We start from the raw sequence: 18,280 nt of genomic DNA on the forward strand, positions 1-18,280 counted from the left end.
CCATTTTATTTCATAGCAGGAGCCGTTTGGTTGTCATCCACGGTACCCTTACAGCACAACGGTACGCCGTCGATACTCTACGCCCCCTTTCGTTGCCCTTCATGGCAAGCCATCCTGGCCATACATTTCAGCAAGATAATGCCCACCTGCACACGGCTAGAGTTTCTACTGCTTGTCTTTGTGCTTGACAAACCCTATCTTGGCCAACAATATTCCCAGATCTCTTCCCAAATTTGAACATTTGGAGTATTATCGGCAGGATCCTCCAACAAGCTCGGGATTTTGTCGATCTAACGTATCAATTGGACAGAATTTGGCTCGATGTTCCTCAGGAGGACAGCCAACAACTCTATCAATCAATGACGTGCTGAAAAACTATTATGTGGAGACTAGAGGAGGAAGAAAGTATTATTGACCTGCTCAATTTGTGAAGTTCTTCTCTTGAATAATTTATCCATTTTTTTCTGAAATTATAATCATTCGTTTGCGTGGACATGTAGGTCAGATCTACCGATTTCAGTCCCATTCGGATAATTTATTTATAGTACTTTAGGCTGTACGTAATTCATAGAGTGTATATTCCATCTCGGCTGCAGAGGAGAAAATTTATGCAATAAAAATCAGAATGGGAATTTCCTTGAAATTTTGTGACAGCCTGTCTCTATTCTGTGCGTTTTTCAAGAATGAGCTATCGGCTAGGAATGAAATACTTTGTGAGTGATGACACTGTTCTTAGGAGCTGTTGAGTAAACTAAAGAAACTGTACAAAATCTTGCACGTATCTGTAATAGAAGTACCACTACTTATGAGGAGATAAGGTAGCAGAATATCTCACAGGACACAAGTCTATTTAGCGAAAAATTTGGGAATAATATTAACGTCATAAATCAAGGGATAAAAGTAACAAACAAAGAAATAAATAAATCTGATAATGCTAGGATGGGTTCAAATCCCAATCTTATAAGTGATAATGAAAATCACAATTAATCAGTCCACTGTTGGTTGTTGTTTACTTTTAGCGCAAACGTTCTTCTCTAAATGTGTAAAATCAAGTGCTTCTTAGGATTTCTGCAGAGTGATCTCATCCGGTATTAGTGAATGTACAAAACGAAGTCTGTGTCATACCAATAACCTGTTAACCCGAATTGTTAGAATGTATTAATACCTTTGTGAAACGAGCAACAGATTCTTAAACCAAGCGTTAGTAATAATTAGCATACATTATGATCTGTCCAAAATTCTACGAGGTGCCTTATCCCTTCATTCTTTTCGCGAAGACCATAATCCATTTCTCCTTCTGATTCATTACTCACTATTGAAGTCCAATCCCTCATCACAATTAAATTCACATCTATAATAATATCTGAATAATGTCTTTTATCTCACCATACATCCCTTCATTCTCTTCATCATCTGCAATGCTAGTAGCCATATGAGTTTGAACTACTGAGGTGACTGTTGACCTTGTATGTATCTTGGCTAAGATGATGTTTCACTATGTTCTTTATATTAGTTCATTCGAAATCCTATTTTCTTATTCCTAGTTGGAGCTAGTCCAGTTTGTGTTAAAAACTCTGTACTTACCCAACCAGAAGTGAAGTTCTTCCTGTCATCAAACTACACTAACTCCCGTTGTATCTAACTTCAACCTAATCATTTGCCTTTCTACACTCTCTAACATACCTACTCGATTAAGAGAGCTAACATTTCACGCTACGGCCTGCAGAATGACTGTTTTTTTCTGATTTCAGGCAGTGTAGCCAGAGGTCGTTCAGGGAGCAACGTGCAGGACAATTTTGGCATGTTAGAAGATGTCCCATGTTTTATATTTCTTCATAGTCGCACTTAATCAGGTTCTAATATGCAGATTGGTTTTGGCTGGGGGTACAACAGTTCTGATACGGTTTAGCATTTTCCATGACCTGTTGTTTAATTCAACACCACTTGGTGGATGTTCTGAAATAGGGTAGAAACAGGTGATTCATCCAAAGTGTAATTGAGGAACCAATATCTTGATTTTAGTCCTCTTAATCCATAAAGGCTACCTTATAGTGGACGGCGCTCATGAAATGTCTGTTTGAAGTGCTCATTATGTTCGTGATCTACCCTACGAGACTTGGGACTGTTGAAACTTGAAACTTGGTAGAGCGTTTCCAACGGTGTGGGATTCGTGCTTCTTGTGACTAGCCTACAGGTTCCGTTAAGATTTATTTTGATCTTCTTTGCACGTGCTAATCTATACCAGACAGGGAACACGTATTCAGCTGCAGAAAAGCAAAGTGCAAAAGCGGCGGTTCTAAGCACAGTAGATTTGGCGTCCCACTTAATGTCAATTAGCTTCCGAATGATATTGTTCCTTGCAGTTACCTTATTTCGGTTTTTTTCGCAGTGCAGTGATGTTTATATGTGAGGAATCTGTCAAGCGTCACTCCGAGGTATGTCGCCGGTTGGTCTGCATGCCCAGGTGACAGAAGTCAGAGGATAGCGATATGCAGAAACACAGAGGGCGGTAACATCGCTTACACAAGGTACGAGGTGCATTCAAGTTCTAAGGACTCCGATTTCTTTTCTAATTAACTACTCACCCGAAATCGATGAAACTTGCGTTACTTCTCGACGTAATCGCCCTGCAGGCGTACACATTTTTCACAACGCTGACGCCATGATTCCATGGCAGCGGCGAAGGCTTCTTTAGGAGTCTGTTTTGACCACTGGAAAATCGCTGAGGCAATAGCAGCACGGCTGGTGAATGTGCGGCCACGGAGATTGTCTTTCATTGTTGGAAAAAGCCGAAAGTCATTAGGAGCCAGGTCAGGTGAGTAGGGAGCATGAGGAATCACTTCAAAGTTGTTATCACGAAGAAACTGTTGCGTAACGCTAGCTCGATGTGCGGGTGCGTTGTCTTGGTGAAACAGCACATGCGCAGCATTCCCGGACGTTTTTGTTGCAGTGCAGGAAGGAATTTGTTCTTCAATACATGCACCTGTTACCGTAGTGCCCTTTGGAACGCAATGGGTAACGATTACGCCCTCGCTGTCCCAGAACATGGACACCATCATTTTTTCAGCACTGGCGGTTACCCGAAATTTTTTTGGTGGCGGTGAATTGTGTGCTTCCATTGAGCTGACTGGCGCTTTGTTTCTGGATTGAAAAATGGCATCCACGTCTCATCCATTGTCACAACCGACGAAAAGAAAGTCCCATTCATGTTGTCAATGCGCGTCAACATTGCTAGGCAACATGCCACACGTGGCAGCCATGTGGTCGTCCGTCAGCATTCGTGTCACCCACCTGGATGACACTTTTCGCATTTTCAGGTCGTCATGCAGGATCGTGCGCACAGAACCCACAGAAATGTCAACTCTGGAGGCGATCTGTTCGACAGTCATTCGGCGATCCCCCAAAACAATTCTCTCCACTTTCTCGATCATGTCGTCAGACTGGCTTGTGCGAGCCTGAGGTTGTTTCGGTTTGTTGTCACACAATGTTCTGCCTTCATTAAATTGTTGCACCCACGAATGCACTTTCGACACATCCATAACTCCATCACCACATGTCTCCTTCAACTGTCGATGAATTTCAATTGGTTTCACACCACTCAAATTCAGAAAACGAATGATTGGACGCTGTTCAAGTAAGGAAAACGTCGCCATTTTAAGTATTTAAAACAGTTCTCATTCTCGCCGCTGGCGGTAAAATTCCATTTGCCGTACGGTGCTGCCATCTCTGGGACGTATTGATAATTAACGCGGCCTCATTTTAAAACAAAGCGCATGTTTCTATCTCTTTCCAGTCCGGAGAAAAAAAATCGGAGGACTTAGAACTTGAATGCACATCGTATAAAAGGATAGGGCATTGGGGTAGCTGTCATTCGCATTCAAGCGATTCGTGTGAAAATGATTCCGGCGCGATTATGGCCGCACGACGGGAATTAACAGACTTTGAACGCGGAAAGACAGTTGGAGCTAGAAGCATGTGACACTCCATTTCGGAAATCATTAGGGAAATTAATATTCCGAGATCCATAGTGTCAAAAGTGTGGCGACAATACCGAATTTCCGGCATTAATTCTCCCAACGGACTCTTTAGTGGCCGACGACCTTCACTTAACGACCGAGCCGAGAGCAGCGGCGTTTGCGTAGAGTTGTCAGTGCCAACACACAATCAACACTGCGTCAAATATCCGTAGAAACCAATGTGGGAGTTAAGGAGAACATATTCGTTAGGACAATGCGGCGAAATTTAGCGTTAATGGGCTATGGCCACAGACGACCTACGCGAGTGCCTTTGCTAACAGCACGACATCACCTGCCACACCTCTTCTGGGCTAGTGACCATATCGGCTGAGCCCCAGATGACTGGAAAACCGTGACCTGATCGGGTAAGCCCCATTTTAATTTGGTAAGAGCTGATGGTAGGGTTCGAGTGTGGCTGAGATCCCACAAAGTCATGAACTCGAGTGTCGTCAAGAAGGCATTGTGCAAGCTACTGGTGGCCCCATAATGTTGTGGGCTGAGTTTTCATCGAATGGATTGGGTCCTCTGGTTCTACTGAACCGATCATTGGCTGGAAATGGCTGGAGACCATTTGCAGTTATTCATGGACTTCATGTTTCTAAACATCGACGGAATTTTTATAGATGACAATGCGTGATCTTACTGGGAAACAGTTGCAGGCGACTGGTTTGAAGAGCATTCTGCACAACTCGAGGGAATGATCTGACTACCCAAATCGCCCGACATGAATCCCATCGAACTTTTATGGGACATCATATCTGGGCGTAACTTTGAAAAGCGATATGAAATGGAACGAGCATGTGAAGATTGTGGTTGCGAAGGCGAACGGTAGACTTTTTGTTCATATGGAGAGTTCTGGGAAAATGTCGTACATCTGTAAAGGAGACCGCATGTAGGAAACTAGTGCGAAATATCATTGAGTACTGCTCGAGTGTTTGGGATCCGTACCAGGTCAGATTCAAGGAAGACATGGAAGCAATTCATAGGCGGGATGCTAGATTTGTTACTGGTAAGTTCGAACAACACGCACGGACAATTTTGGTAAACATTTTTGTAAAGCTCCTCGCTGCGAGGAGAGCTCCGCCTACCATCCTAAAGGAGCCAGGGTCTGATGATGGTTTTGTAGAAAGAACGCAGCGAGGAGAGCTCCGCCTACCATCCTAAAGGAGCCAGGGTCTGATAATGGTTTTGTAGAAAGAACCGAAACCGATCACCTGTATCATTAAAACATACATGACGTGATCAAGACTGAACTTTAGTCAAAATATAACACGCACGGACATGCTTCGGTAACACAAGTGGGAACCACTGTAGGGAAAACGACATTGTTTTCGAGGAAAGCTATTGAGAAAATTTAGGGAACCGGCATTTGAAGCTGCCTGCAGAAAGATTCTACCGCCTCCAGCTTACATTGCGCGTAAGGACTACGAAGATAATATACGAGAAATTAGGTGGTGGTGGTGGTTAGTGTTTAACGTCCCGTCGACAACGAGGTCATTAGAGACGGAGCGCAAGCTCGGGTTTGGGAAGGAAATCGGCCGTGCCCTTTCAAAGGAACCATCTCAGCATTCGCCTGAAATGATTTACGAGAAATTAGGGCTCATGCTGAGACACATAGATAGTCGTTTCTCCTCGCTTCGTTTGTTAGTGGAACAGAAAAGGAAATAACTAGTAGTGGTATGGGGTGCCTCCCGCCACTCGCCGTTAGGTGGATTGTGGAGTATCGATGTAGATGTAGGTGTAGATGTCAGTTCGTATACAACATCCTGCACCGGCATCACTTTCAGAGTTAAGGCCGGCAATAGAGGTAGCACGGCGTAAAAACTCTCCAGAGGACGTCTAACGAAATTGTTTAATCCATGGTCGAGTTTTGTTCATTGGGAGAGTTCTAGGAAAATGTGGTACGTCTGTAAAGGAGACCGCGTATAGGAAACTAGTGCGACATATCACTGACTACTGCTCGAGTGTCTGGGATCTGTACCAGGTCAGATTAAAGGAAGACATCGAAGTAGTTCAGAGGCGGGCTGCTAGACACATAGCCGTCCGAAAGAAGGTCTGAGACGATATTAGGATATATCCCATAACTTTTGTCACCTCTACGTTGTATTAGTATATTGATCCGCGTGTTGTCTGTACAGATATGCTTTGAATTCTTTGAATCTATTCATGCTTTTACACGGATTGGATTACAGGCAATGTACTTGAAGAGGGTCGGTGTAGTTGGAATACTTTCGGTAATTTCTCTGTAATTTTCTGTCAGTGGTCGTGCAGCTCGGCGGAACTGTCAAAGCTGCTGATGCATCCACTGCAGACCGCACGTCTGCGCCGCGACGCAATATGAAAACACTGGGAGGAAAGGGAGACGACCGTAGGTCGGTGTCCGGACGGAATGCGTTGCGACAGACCGACCGTCCGAGCGAGTCGCAGTTGCTGCGAGGGCGCACTTTGTTTGCAGTGTAGCCAGTGACCTTTCGCTGACGCGCCTGTTGCCTCCTCGAGGCGGTCAGCGAGCAAATATGGCTCTTCAAATGTACGAGCACGCTTCACAACTTAAGAACACCGTCTCGCGCTTCTGGGATCTGCTAGTCACGAAGACCCATATATAACCACTGGGTGAAAACAATTCTAAATTGTATACCAAAGGTGACATTTCGAACTGCAGCGCTAAACGCAAAGGTCGCCCTCTCAATAACTGGTGAAAAGTTGGAGACCTCAGATTCCGTGATGAGCGACAAATCAGAAAATTCTTTTTCAGTTTTCTCTTTTTTCTCTCTTCTTCTCCTGCTTCCTCTTTTTGCTGTCCTTCTTTACTGTTTCCACAATTTTTAAGCCTTTGGTGTGCTTTAAAGTTGTGAGATGTTGTTACAAACAATTCCGGTGAAAAAAAAATGGCTCTGAGCACTATGGGACTTAACTTCTGAGGACATTAGTCCCCTAGAAGTTAGAACTACTGAAACCTAACTAACCTAAGGACATCACTCACATCCATGTCCGGAGCAGGATTCGAACCTGCGACCGTAGCGGTCGCACGGTTCCAGACTGTAGCGCCTAGAACCGCTCGGCCACTCCGGCCGGCAGCCCGGTGAAAAAAAACCTTTGTCTTTAATTTTGCAATCAAGACAGATTACTGTTTTTATTGTCACTTCTGCCTGTGTTGTTCCCCTGTCACATAATTGTATTTAGGTTCAACAAAGCACTGAAAATTATCGCCCCTTCTCGGTTAGTACCGCGCGAAATGGCCGAGAGGTTTGAGGCGCCATGTCATGGATTGCGCGGCCCCTCCTGCCGGAAGTTCGAGCCCTCCCTCGGGCATGAGTGTGTGTGTTGTTCTTAGATAAGTTAGTTTAAGTTGTGTGTAAATCTAGGGACTGATGACCTCAGCAGTGTGGTCCCTTAGGAATTCACACAATTTTGAACATTTTTTCTCTGTTAGTACTCATAACGTAAAGATAAGAAGCTTAGTTTGCCATACTTCCATTTTTCCTTTATGAGTGACGTCAGATACTGAAGCATACTTCAATAAGATTGACTTACTGTCGAAGTCGGAAAGGCCTTAAACGCTCTAATAACAGCATATTCCGTCACGATAAACAATTTTTGGGAAATAGTCTCGGCACTTGCATCATTGCATGATTTTTGTTGCAAACCATTTTTCCATTTCACTTCGTCATAATGAAGATGGTTCAAATGGTTCTGAGCACTATGGGACTTAACTTCTGAGGTCATTAGTCCCCTAGAACTCAGAACTACTTTAACCTAACTAACCTAAGGACATCACACACATCCATGCTCGAGGCAGGATTCGAACCTGCGACCGTAGCAGTCGCGCGGTCCCAGACTGGAGCGCCTAGAACCGTTCGGCCACCGCGTAGCAATGGTTCGGTATTCTAGCGTTAGGTGAATGGATACAATTATGGATACTGTGGAGGGAAATATTTAACTCAAGACTTACTTTATTTGGCCACCTCTATACAATCATTCGGTTATGTAGTTATTTGATAAATAAAAACTCGCGCGCCTAACGGCTACTAAATATCTATCTTCTTTCAGAAAGGATAAGGTTTCCAGCTGGACTGTTCTAAAATATTGTAGGGCTGTGAATACAAGTAAACAGAAAAAAGTAAATAAACACACTTCTATTATATACCCAAAAAAATAGAAATAAAAATTAATTCAATGTTTTCCAGATATAATACTTTAGAGACAACCGCTCCTGATCGCCAACATGACTTCTTGCACCCATCGAATATCCATTTAACATAGCCTGGGCCAACGAAAATATTGCAGAGATGTAGCTACACTAACAAGTTCAAACGAAGCCTTACACGTGAAATTAACAAACGCTTGTATCTTAGTAAGACATTTGACGACTGGCCCGAGTATTTCCATTCTTCCATCCTGACTGAGATCTTCCGTAGTTTCCCTAAACGAATTAATGTGAGTACAGAGACGGTTCATTTGATGATAACTATTCCGATTGTCTTCGCCATCCTTATACCGAGTCTGTGTCTCGTTTTTTAATGATCTCTTCGTTAACGGACTTAACATCTTAATTTTTGTTCCATTCATGATGATTTCGGCGTTTACACCTGGAAACAAAACTGCTAAATTTTTCAAGTAGCAGTGTAATGTGGTTCGAGGTGCTCCTACATAATACATATAACGTGTCATCTTTGGATCGGACAAAAGTTTTCGAATCGTGTATTTTAACGAATTGATGTCAACAAAATGTCCTTTATATCGGATGGCTATAATGAAATTGCAGCTACCGATGGGGGTCCACCATCTTCTTGTGGATACTATTTGTTAGCTCGTGTCACTTAACTGAAACGAAGCTCCTACCTTAGGAATATTTCATCTCAGTGGAGATCGATAATCTAAATGCTGTATCAACAAGACCACGAAATATGAATCTCCTAGTGGACTTGTAGAATTCAGATTATCGTTTTGCATCCTAAGGTGATCAGTCAGCTTTTCTGTAAACAGTTGGGTTCCGTCCATTCAGTAATAGTATAGTACTTCGTGTAATAAGAGTTCAAGATCTGAGAACTGTTCCCAGATCTTGAATTCGTCGCGGGACAATCGGTAGCAGCATGCACGAAATATTTCTCTTTTAGTCGAGGTCTAATAAACGTTATGTTCACTTCAAAGAGCGATCTGAGCAACACGGTGTGCTGCATGCGATTCATGAGTGCATATAAATTTGATTTGTATCTACCTAAGTTGTCCTCGAAAGGTACGCTTCAACTCCTTGGCAATGGTCAAGATACGATAATCTTTTCCTCCTCTGTCTTGCTTGAACCGTCTAAAGCCCACTGTGGTATTTCTGTATGTGTGAGAAGATCCACAGGAATCTTTCAACAGAGAATATTACACCTGCACCTCTATAAACGTCCCTTAAAATAGTACTGAATGGAGAGTTGTGTGTTTCTACTTCTCAGTACATCCGTACACACTGACAACTGTTTTTCAGATAATTTCGAGGTTACAATTTTCTCGTATTCTTGTTCACTACAAAAACAAATACACGTAGCACTGATGTGCTGGAATACAGTCCGCCTTGCCAACTGCAGTCGGTGCATGAAAATAAAGATTAGCAAGTGTCTGACGCAACGTTGATTTAATGCGATTTATATCAAAGCAGAGGTAGACGCTTCATCAGGTCTGTGCCCAAAGGTTTCCCTATCTGATCGAAGGATTCGGACACCTATTAGTAGACATGAATATGATGGCTTGAACGGTGCCGGAGTCACTTTCAGTGAAGTGTTTGAGCGTATGTGGAGGAGTGTCAGCCAGTTTTTCCCCACCAACCGAAACCAGAGGAGGTAGTGATGTAAGACTCTGAGGTCAGGAGCAAATCGATATTATAACTCATCCTAAAGGTGTTCCATTGTGTTCGGGTCCGACTCTGGGCAGGCCAGTCCAATTCAAAGTTTTTTTTGTCCACAAACCATTTCCTCGAGATGCTGCTTTATGACAGGATGCACTGTAATGATGATACAATCACCGTCTCAGAACTGTTCCTCTACTGTGCGCAGTACACAATACTGTAAAATATATACGTATCCTTTCACACTTAATATATTTTGAGCGCAGTAAGAGGGAGCTAACCACGAAGCACATGGCCATTCCTTACACCACTTCCTCCGTATTTCACTGTTAGTACTGCACATCTTCTTTCTTCTTCTTCTTTGGCTACTGCCTTCATCCCGCATTGTGCGCAGGGTCGGCAGGGTTAAGTACGGATTTGGCATGGTTAATTTCTAAGGGGTGGCCGGATGCCCTTCCTGCCGCCACCCCATGCCCCCTGGGATGGAATTAGTGTACCCCAGCTGTCTGCGTCTAGTGTAAATCGTGAAATAGTATGAATGTGTTTCAAATGTCTGCGAGTCGTGTAACTGAGGCGGAACGTGGGGACCAGCCCAGTATTCACCTAGTAGGATGTGGAAAACCACATCCAGGCTGGCCGCCACACCGGCCGTCGTCTTTAATCCGCCGGGCGAGTACTAACTGGGTCCGGCGCGCCTATCGAGTCCAGGAAGCAGCACATTAGCTGGTGGGTCACTGTTAGTACTGCACGTGCTCCGGGCTTTAGCCAAGCCAGAACCCTTCCAAGAAATTGCTACAGACATATCATGACTGATCACTCCATTCACTCGTTTCAAATGGTTCAAATGGCTCTGAGCACTATGGGACTTAACTCCTAAGGTCATCAGTCCCCTATAACTTAGAACTACTTAAACCTAACCTAACCTAAGGGCATCACACACATCCATGCCCGAGGCAGGATTCGAAACTGCGACCATAGCGGTCGCGCGGTTCCAGACTGCAGCGCCTAGAACCGCTCGGCCATTCCGACCGGCTCACTCGTTTCCAGTGATCTAATGTCCAATGGCGTCGCTCTTTACGCCACATCGAGGGTGACTTACCACTACCTACATAAATGTATGACTTGTGAGGTGCACCTCAAACATTCCATACCTTTCTTTTTAACTCCTTATGCGCAGATGGTTGGCTGGCTGATTTGGGTGAGGGGAGCAAACAGCGAGGTCATCGGTACCATCTGATTAGGGAAGGGTGGGGAAGGAAGTCGCTGTGCCTTTCAAAGGAACCATCCCGACATTTTCCTGGAGCAATTTAGGAAAATCACGGAAAACCTAAATCGGGACGGCCGGACGCGGGTTTGAACCGTCGTCCTCCCGAATGCGAGTCTAGTGTGCTGACCACTGCGCCACCTCGCTCGGTCTTACGCGCAGACGTTGTGTTAAAAGGGCTGCTCATACCCCTATGGGACACAAGAGTGATTGCTTCAGCTCATTCCATCCGATTTTTTGTAATCGTTCTCCGCAGTGCTCGGCAGTGCCTGTCTGTCAGTACATGAGTTGTGCCTGGTCTTGGTGTAGCTGTGGGTGTTCTTCGAGTTTCCACTTCATAATCCCAACACCAAAAGTCCACTTGGGCAGCTTTAAACGGGTTGAAATGTCTGTGATGGACTTGTTCAAAAGTGTTGAAATGTGTATGAATTGCTAGGGGACCAAAATGCTGTGGTCACTTGTCTCTAGACTTACGCACAACTAACTTATGCTAAGGACAACACACACAGCCATGCCCGAGGGAGGACTCGAACCTCCGGCGGGAGGGACTGCGCAGTTCGTGACATGGCGCCTCTAACCGCGCGGCCATTCCGTGCGGCGATGGACCTATTACTCAGGTGACATTAGTCCACTTTCTTAGTCACTAAATAATGACAACTGCACCAGTTACTTACGTTTTGATGCTTAGCACAATGCGTTTAGAGAATTTATTCTCATTTTCAAGTTCATTTGTGCATGTTTTACATGAATATGTAAGGTGATGTTTGCGTATGTAATTTTCTGCCTCTCTTGCCTCTTTTTGCGGCTAGAGTGAAATCGGAAAATCGGAGAAAATGAACCCCTGAATGTTTTTAAAAGCTAATGTCAGAAATAGTATTTTTGTTTGCCTGCTTACAGGTGTTGTGCCTTCTCCATTATACAGAATATCAGATACATGCAAATCATCAGTTACTTTGTTTATAAAACATCGTACAAAGACATTACGACATTATGGTCTACAAAGAGTTTGTTCACTCTCTGAGGTGTTACATTGTTTTTCAATTACATAAGATTGACAGTTATAAAATGTGTTTTTACCACTATTGACTATTAAATTATCTCTGTAAACCATAGTGTCTTAATACCTTTGCAGAATGTTTTGTAAACAGTATAAGTGATGATTTGCGTGTAAGTGACATACTGTATAATAGAGGAAGCACAATATCTGTAAGCAGACAATTAAAATACCATTTCTAACGTCATCATTTAAAAACTCAAAGTCTCATTTTGTCCGATTTTCGAATGCAGTCTAATCACAAAAAGACGCAAGACAGGCATACAATCACATACGCAACCATCACCAAACAATTCATGTAAACAAAAGTACAAATGCACTTGAAAAAGACAATAAATTCTCTAAACGCGTTGTGCTATGCATCAAAACATAAGTAACTGGTGCAGTTTTCACCATTCAATCATGAATGACACAGTTGCAGACTTCCCTGAAACGTCTGATATGATGAACGAAATTAAATCACAGAGCCCTACTGACCGACCTATTCCGCTGTTACTGCTTCTCTACTGACTGTACTCCGCCTCCTATCTTACTGAAGAGTCCGCCTCTCGTCGCCTTTTTCGTGAATCCGTTAATGCTGACAACATACGCCTACGATTGTACAACAGATCGAATTTCGTCAACAAATTTGACTCCTTGAGGATGAACCACCCACAGCAAAATGTGTATCTAAACAGCTATGCAGAGAGTCCATTGCATCCACTAACATTCTAGCGCATAAGTCTCAATTCAATTGTATTGGCGTCACGCTTATGTCTGGGTTACGAATGTTAACAATGTCGCACTTCAATGACGATTAACAGCTGTAAAGTAGTTTCATAATAATCGTAACATGAATTCTCTCTGTCATTTTCCTTTCTTTCCACGAAAATTGCGAAGGCCCCGAGACTACAATTATACACTTTTAAGTCAGCACCTCCTACAGGACTAACCGCATGTATCGTCATCACATTTGTTGGGTAAGGTATTGTAGAAAACATTTTTTCCCCAAGCAGCGTTCTCTGCACAACTCCTCGTTGTGTTGTTTTTGGCGATATTCCTCTTGGGTCCAGGGCAATATCTGTAGTATTTTATCATATCACTCCTTTGTCCGATACACTGCAGTTGGTTGACACACATCAAACAAAAAGGTTTGGATCACCTCGGTTTCGAGAGTTCCGGAACCTGTACAGAAAATTGGAGTAAACATCATTTCCGCCCGTTTTATTGCTCATGAAAACCACACATTGCTTGTACCACCATACAGCGAGACCTTCAGAGATCGTGGACAAGATTGCTGTACACACAGGTACCACTAATACCCAGTAGCGCGTCCTTTTGCATTGTGCATACCTGTATTAATCGTGGCATACTATACACAAGTTCATTAAGGCACTGTTAGTCCAGATTGTCCCACACCTCAATGGCGATTCGAAGTAGATCACTCAGAGTGGTTGGACGTCACGTCGTCCGTAAACAGCCCAAGCTGTGCACGATGGGGGCGCAAATTGTCGTCTATGAAGACAATGCCTCGCCAATATGCTGCCAATATGCTTGCACTATCGGTCGGAGGATGGTATTCACGTATCGTACAGCCGTTACAGCGCCTTCTATGACCACTAGCGGCATACGTCGGCCCCACATAATGCCACTGCAAAACAGTAGGAAACCTCCACCTTGCTGCACTCGCTGGACAGCGTGTCTAAGGCGTTCAGCCTGACCAGGTTGCCTCCAAACACGTCTCTGACGATTGTCTGGTTGAAGGCGTATGTGACACATTGGTGAAGAGAACGTGATGCCAATTCTGAGCGATCCATTCGACATGTTGTTGGAACCATCTTTACTGCGCTTCATGGTGTCGTGGTTGAAAAGATGGACCTCGCCATGAACGTCGGGAGTGAAGCTGTGCATCATGCAGTCTATTGCGCAGTTGGGTGGCCTGACAGTTTCTGTCTCTCTGTATCTCCTCCATGTCCGAACAGCATCGCTTCGTTTCGCTCCGAGACGCCTAGACTTCCCTTGTTGAGACCCCTTCCTGCACAGAGTAACCAATGCAGACGCAATCGAACCGCCGTATTGACCGTCTGGACATGGTTGAACTACAGACAAGACGAGCCGTGTACCTCCTTCCTGGTGGAATGACTGGAACTGATCGACTGTTGGACCTCCTCCGCCTAATAGGCGCTGCTCATGCCCGGTTATTTACATCTTTGGGCGGGTTTAGCGACATCTCTGAACAGTCAAAGGAACTGTGTCTATGATACAATATCCACAGTCAACTTCTATTTTCAGGAGTTCTGGGAACTGGGGTGGAACAAAATTTATTTTGATGGATGTACTTCTGATAGGCTGTCCCGAGGAGTTCCTGTCGATACGTTGCTGTAAGCGAGTTCGCATAGCCCTAGAGCTCTGGCTCAAAGTTTCCTCCTTCTCCATAGATCGCATCGAAAATGAAGGATTGCATATGGAACAGAAACACTAATCTAGCGCCATAGTATCACTAACAATTCGCTGTGAGTAACGCAGTGTTATTCATTAAGAAAAGCTCGAACACAGTCTGCAACTCGAAGTGTGTAGCTTACCGTGCGCGGAAACGTCGTGCACTCTAGCACTTCTCGGATTACACTGAGGTGATAAAAGTCCTGGGGCCGGCCTGGGAGGCGGGCGGTTCTAGGCGCTACATTCTGGAACCGCGCGACCGCTGCGGTCGCAGGTTCGAATCCTGCCTCGGGCATGGATGTGTGTGATGTCCGTAGTTTAGTTAGGTTTAAGTAGTTCTAAGTTCTAGGGGACTGATGACCTCAGATGTTAAGTCCCATAGTGCTCAGAGCCATTTGAACCAAAAGTACTGGGATACCTTCTAATATTGTGTCGGACCTCCTTTTGTCCGGCATAGTACAGCAAGCCGACGTAGCATGGTCTCAACAAGTCGATGTTAAGTCCGCTGCAGGAATATTGACTCATGCTGCCTCTATTTCCGCCCAGAATTGCGGAAGTGTTTTCGATGCAAGATTTTGCGCACGAACTGACCTCTCGATTACGTTTCTATAAATGTTCGACGGAATTAATGACGGGTGATCTGATTCACCGAAACATACGCTTGAAATGTCCAGAATATTCTTCAAACCAATCGCGAACAAATGTGGCCCGGTGACATTGTAATCAATAAATTCCGTCGTTGTTTGGGAACATGAAGTCCATGAACGGCTGCAAATGTCTCTAGGTAGCCGAACATAGACATATCTAGTCAATCATCGAGTCAGTTGGACTAGAGGACCCAGCCCATTTTAACAAAACACAGCCCATAGCATCAGCTTGCACTGTGCTTTGTTGATAACTTGTGTCCATGACTTCATAGTATCTACGCCACACTCTGACCCCACCATCAGCCCTTGCCAAGTAAAATCGGGACTCATCTGACCAGGTCAGCAAAGGCACTCGCGTCGGACATCTGCTGTCATTTCCCATTAAGGCCAAATTTTGCCTCACAGTCGTAACGGATACCTTCGTCGTACGTCCCACGTTGAGTTCTGCGATTCTTTCACTCAGTGTGAGCGCTGAAAACTCTACGCAAACGACGCTGCACCCGGTGGTTAATTGAAGACCGTCGGCCATTGCGTTGTACATGGTGAGAGGTAATGCCTGAAATCTGATATTCTCACACTCTTGACACTGTGGATCGCCGAATAATGAATTCCCTAATGTGTCCCGTGCTTATAGTTATAGCTGCCATTCAGAGTCTGTTAGGTCCCGTCGTGTCTTTTATACCTTGTGTACACTATACTATCTCCATCCCTACATGTGTATATTGCTATCCGATGAATTTAGTCACCTCATTGTATGTAACTGATGGAAGATGGAGTAGCGAACTTCTATAGCTATTTCTAAAGGGAGGCTTGCCAGTTAAGTTCAATTACTGAATCTAGAAAATTAAGTCTATAGATATGTTGATGTTTTGTGCACTGGATGACTATCATGATTAAGTTGTGGCTGTTAGCGCTATACGCCGCACCCTAACCGTGACTTCCTGTGCCATCAAGTTCTGTGTCGTTATGGGCGGAGCTGTTGCTTGGTTGTAGAATAAGGAGCGAAGATATCAGCCTCAGGCTAGTTTAAGGAGCTATTTCGATATTTACTTTCAGTTACTAAGGAGACCACAGGTAGCTTAAAATCAAATAAATCTGGAGTTGAACATACCGCTTCTCTCAGTTATACGACCAGTCTTTTAACTACTGTATCTCCTTGATGGGAAAATCAGGTATCTTTATTCTACCGGATATTTCGTGGACATTCACATACGCCATGAAAATGACCAATTTCCGAGCTGTATTACGGTTATACAACGCAGCAATGACAGCTTGTAAACGCAGTGATAAGGTGTTAAACAACACATGACCTCTACTAAAGACGTGATGGTCTGGAACCGCACGACAGCTACGGTCGCAGGTTCGAATCCTGCCTCGGACGTGGATGTGTGTGATGTCCTTAGTTAGTTAGGTTTAGTAGTTCTAAGTTCTAGGGGACTGAAGACCTCAGAAGTTAAGTCCCATAGTGCTCAGAGCCATTTGAACCATTTGAAAGACGTGATGTACAAAATTTACAACTGTAAATAGATGTACTAAATTCACTACTGTTTATTCTCTTCTTGTATTAAATAAGGTGCTGTCCCGGTTTTAAACGTTGACCTCGGATTCCGTCGAAGTACAAATCAAATCCATGCCAGGCAACTCAGATTTAACTTTCCATAAGTCGATTTAGGCTAATGATGACATGACTCATCGTATAACGCCACGGCTGATTTTCTTTCTTGCCCTTGATTACTTGAACCCTTTATTTGGCAATGTTTCTCTCAAGGAACGTGTTTCAAGTTTCGTACTTGGTTGGTCAATGGTGCTGAAGCAACATTTATGCTCACATTTACCTGTTGCCTGACGTGAACAGTTTGCATCTTTAGCAGACATCTTTCAAGGCTATGTGAGCAGTTTCATTCGATTTTGTAGCGCTGTTTTCTCTTGTGCAACAAAAACTGGCTATTAGCGGAAAGACGAGGTTCTGAAAGTTAGCTATTATACAAATGTGTCATCGATTTCTTACATGGGATATTGGAAAAAGGCTTATCTTTTCTCGGAAGAGGAAAGTCGGCTTTGAGTACTGGATGGACCACCAGACCAGAAGAAGAATTAAATAGCAGCTCCCGTGTCAGTGAGTGATACACGATGTCACAGTTTTGGTCATTGCCCAGAGTATGGACCACAAGCGAAGATATAGACTTTGCCTTCAGGTACAGTCGACTGTAAAATGCAGAAAATGTGGAACTGTTCTGTACTTTTTAGCAAAGTGAATTGTAGTAAGACATTCCACACGCAATAGTGCAAAATGCAGTCATTTCTTCAGCCACAGCCGCAACGCTGAAGTACTGTTATTGTAGCAGACATACGCTTTTTGTAGGCAACGATCCTTACAGATAATATACTGCATTTTGAAACAATGTATGTAAAATTGTTCACATGACCATATGCATCTAACATAAGTGACTGAATACATTTTCTTCACAACATATCTGTGTGTGTCAAATGAAGGGTTAACTATTTTATATCGTGACTACATTTATCGGTGTAAACCGCCAATTCCTGAGCAGCGCTCATTCAAGTTGCTGGATGTGAGGTAATGAAACGTCGGGCCATCTCTTTACCGTGGTCGGAGCAGGAGACTCCGCGCGCTAGGGGTGGCGGCGCACGGCGGCGGTGGCGGCGGCGGCGGCTAGGTAAGTGTACCGTACGGCCACTCGGTCACGTGCCGGGGCCAGCTGAGCCGGGGTGATTGACCTCTGACGAATGTGTGCGTGCGTGTGACATCACACGCCGCGCCGCCAGCCTGCCGTCCACGAGTCCATTCCTCGGAGTAGGTCAGGGTGCAGCCGCGTTGGGTAACACGAGGCGCCGCCCACCGCCTAACGGGACGCGCCCGCTGCCAAATCCGCAGCCGAACGTTGCCATGGCTACCACACTCCGGGGCTCCGACTCGCCTCTGCGGTGGTAGACCGAATTTTAAGAGACGTACCGACACTGGCACGCAGAAGGGGCGAATGGGACGTTTCTTCATCCACCGTCTTCGTTACTTTTAACTATTGTGGGTAG

The sequence above is a fragment of the Schistocerca americana genome, chromosome 1 (assembly GCF_021461395.2).
Source record: "Schistocerca americana isolate TAMUIC-IGC-003095 chromosome 1, iqSchAmer2.1, whole genome shotgun sequence".
Taxonomy (NCBI): Eukaryota; Metazoa; Arthropoda; class Insecta; order Orthoptera; family Acrididae; genus Schistocerca; species Schistocerca americana.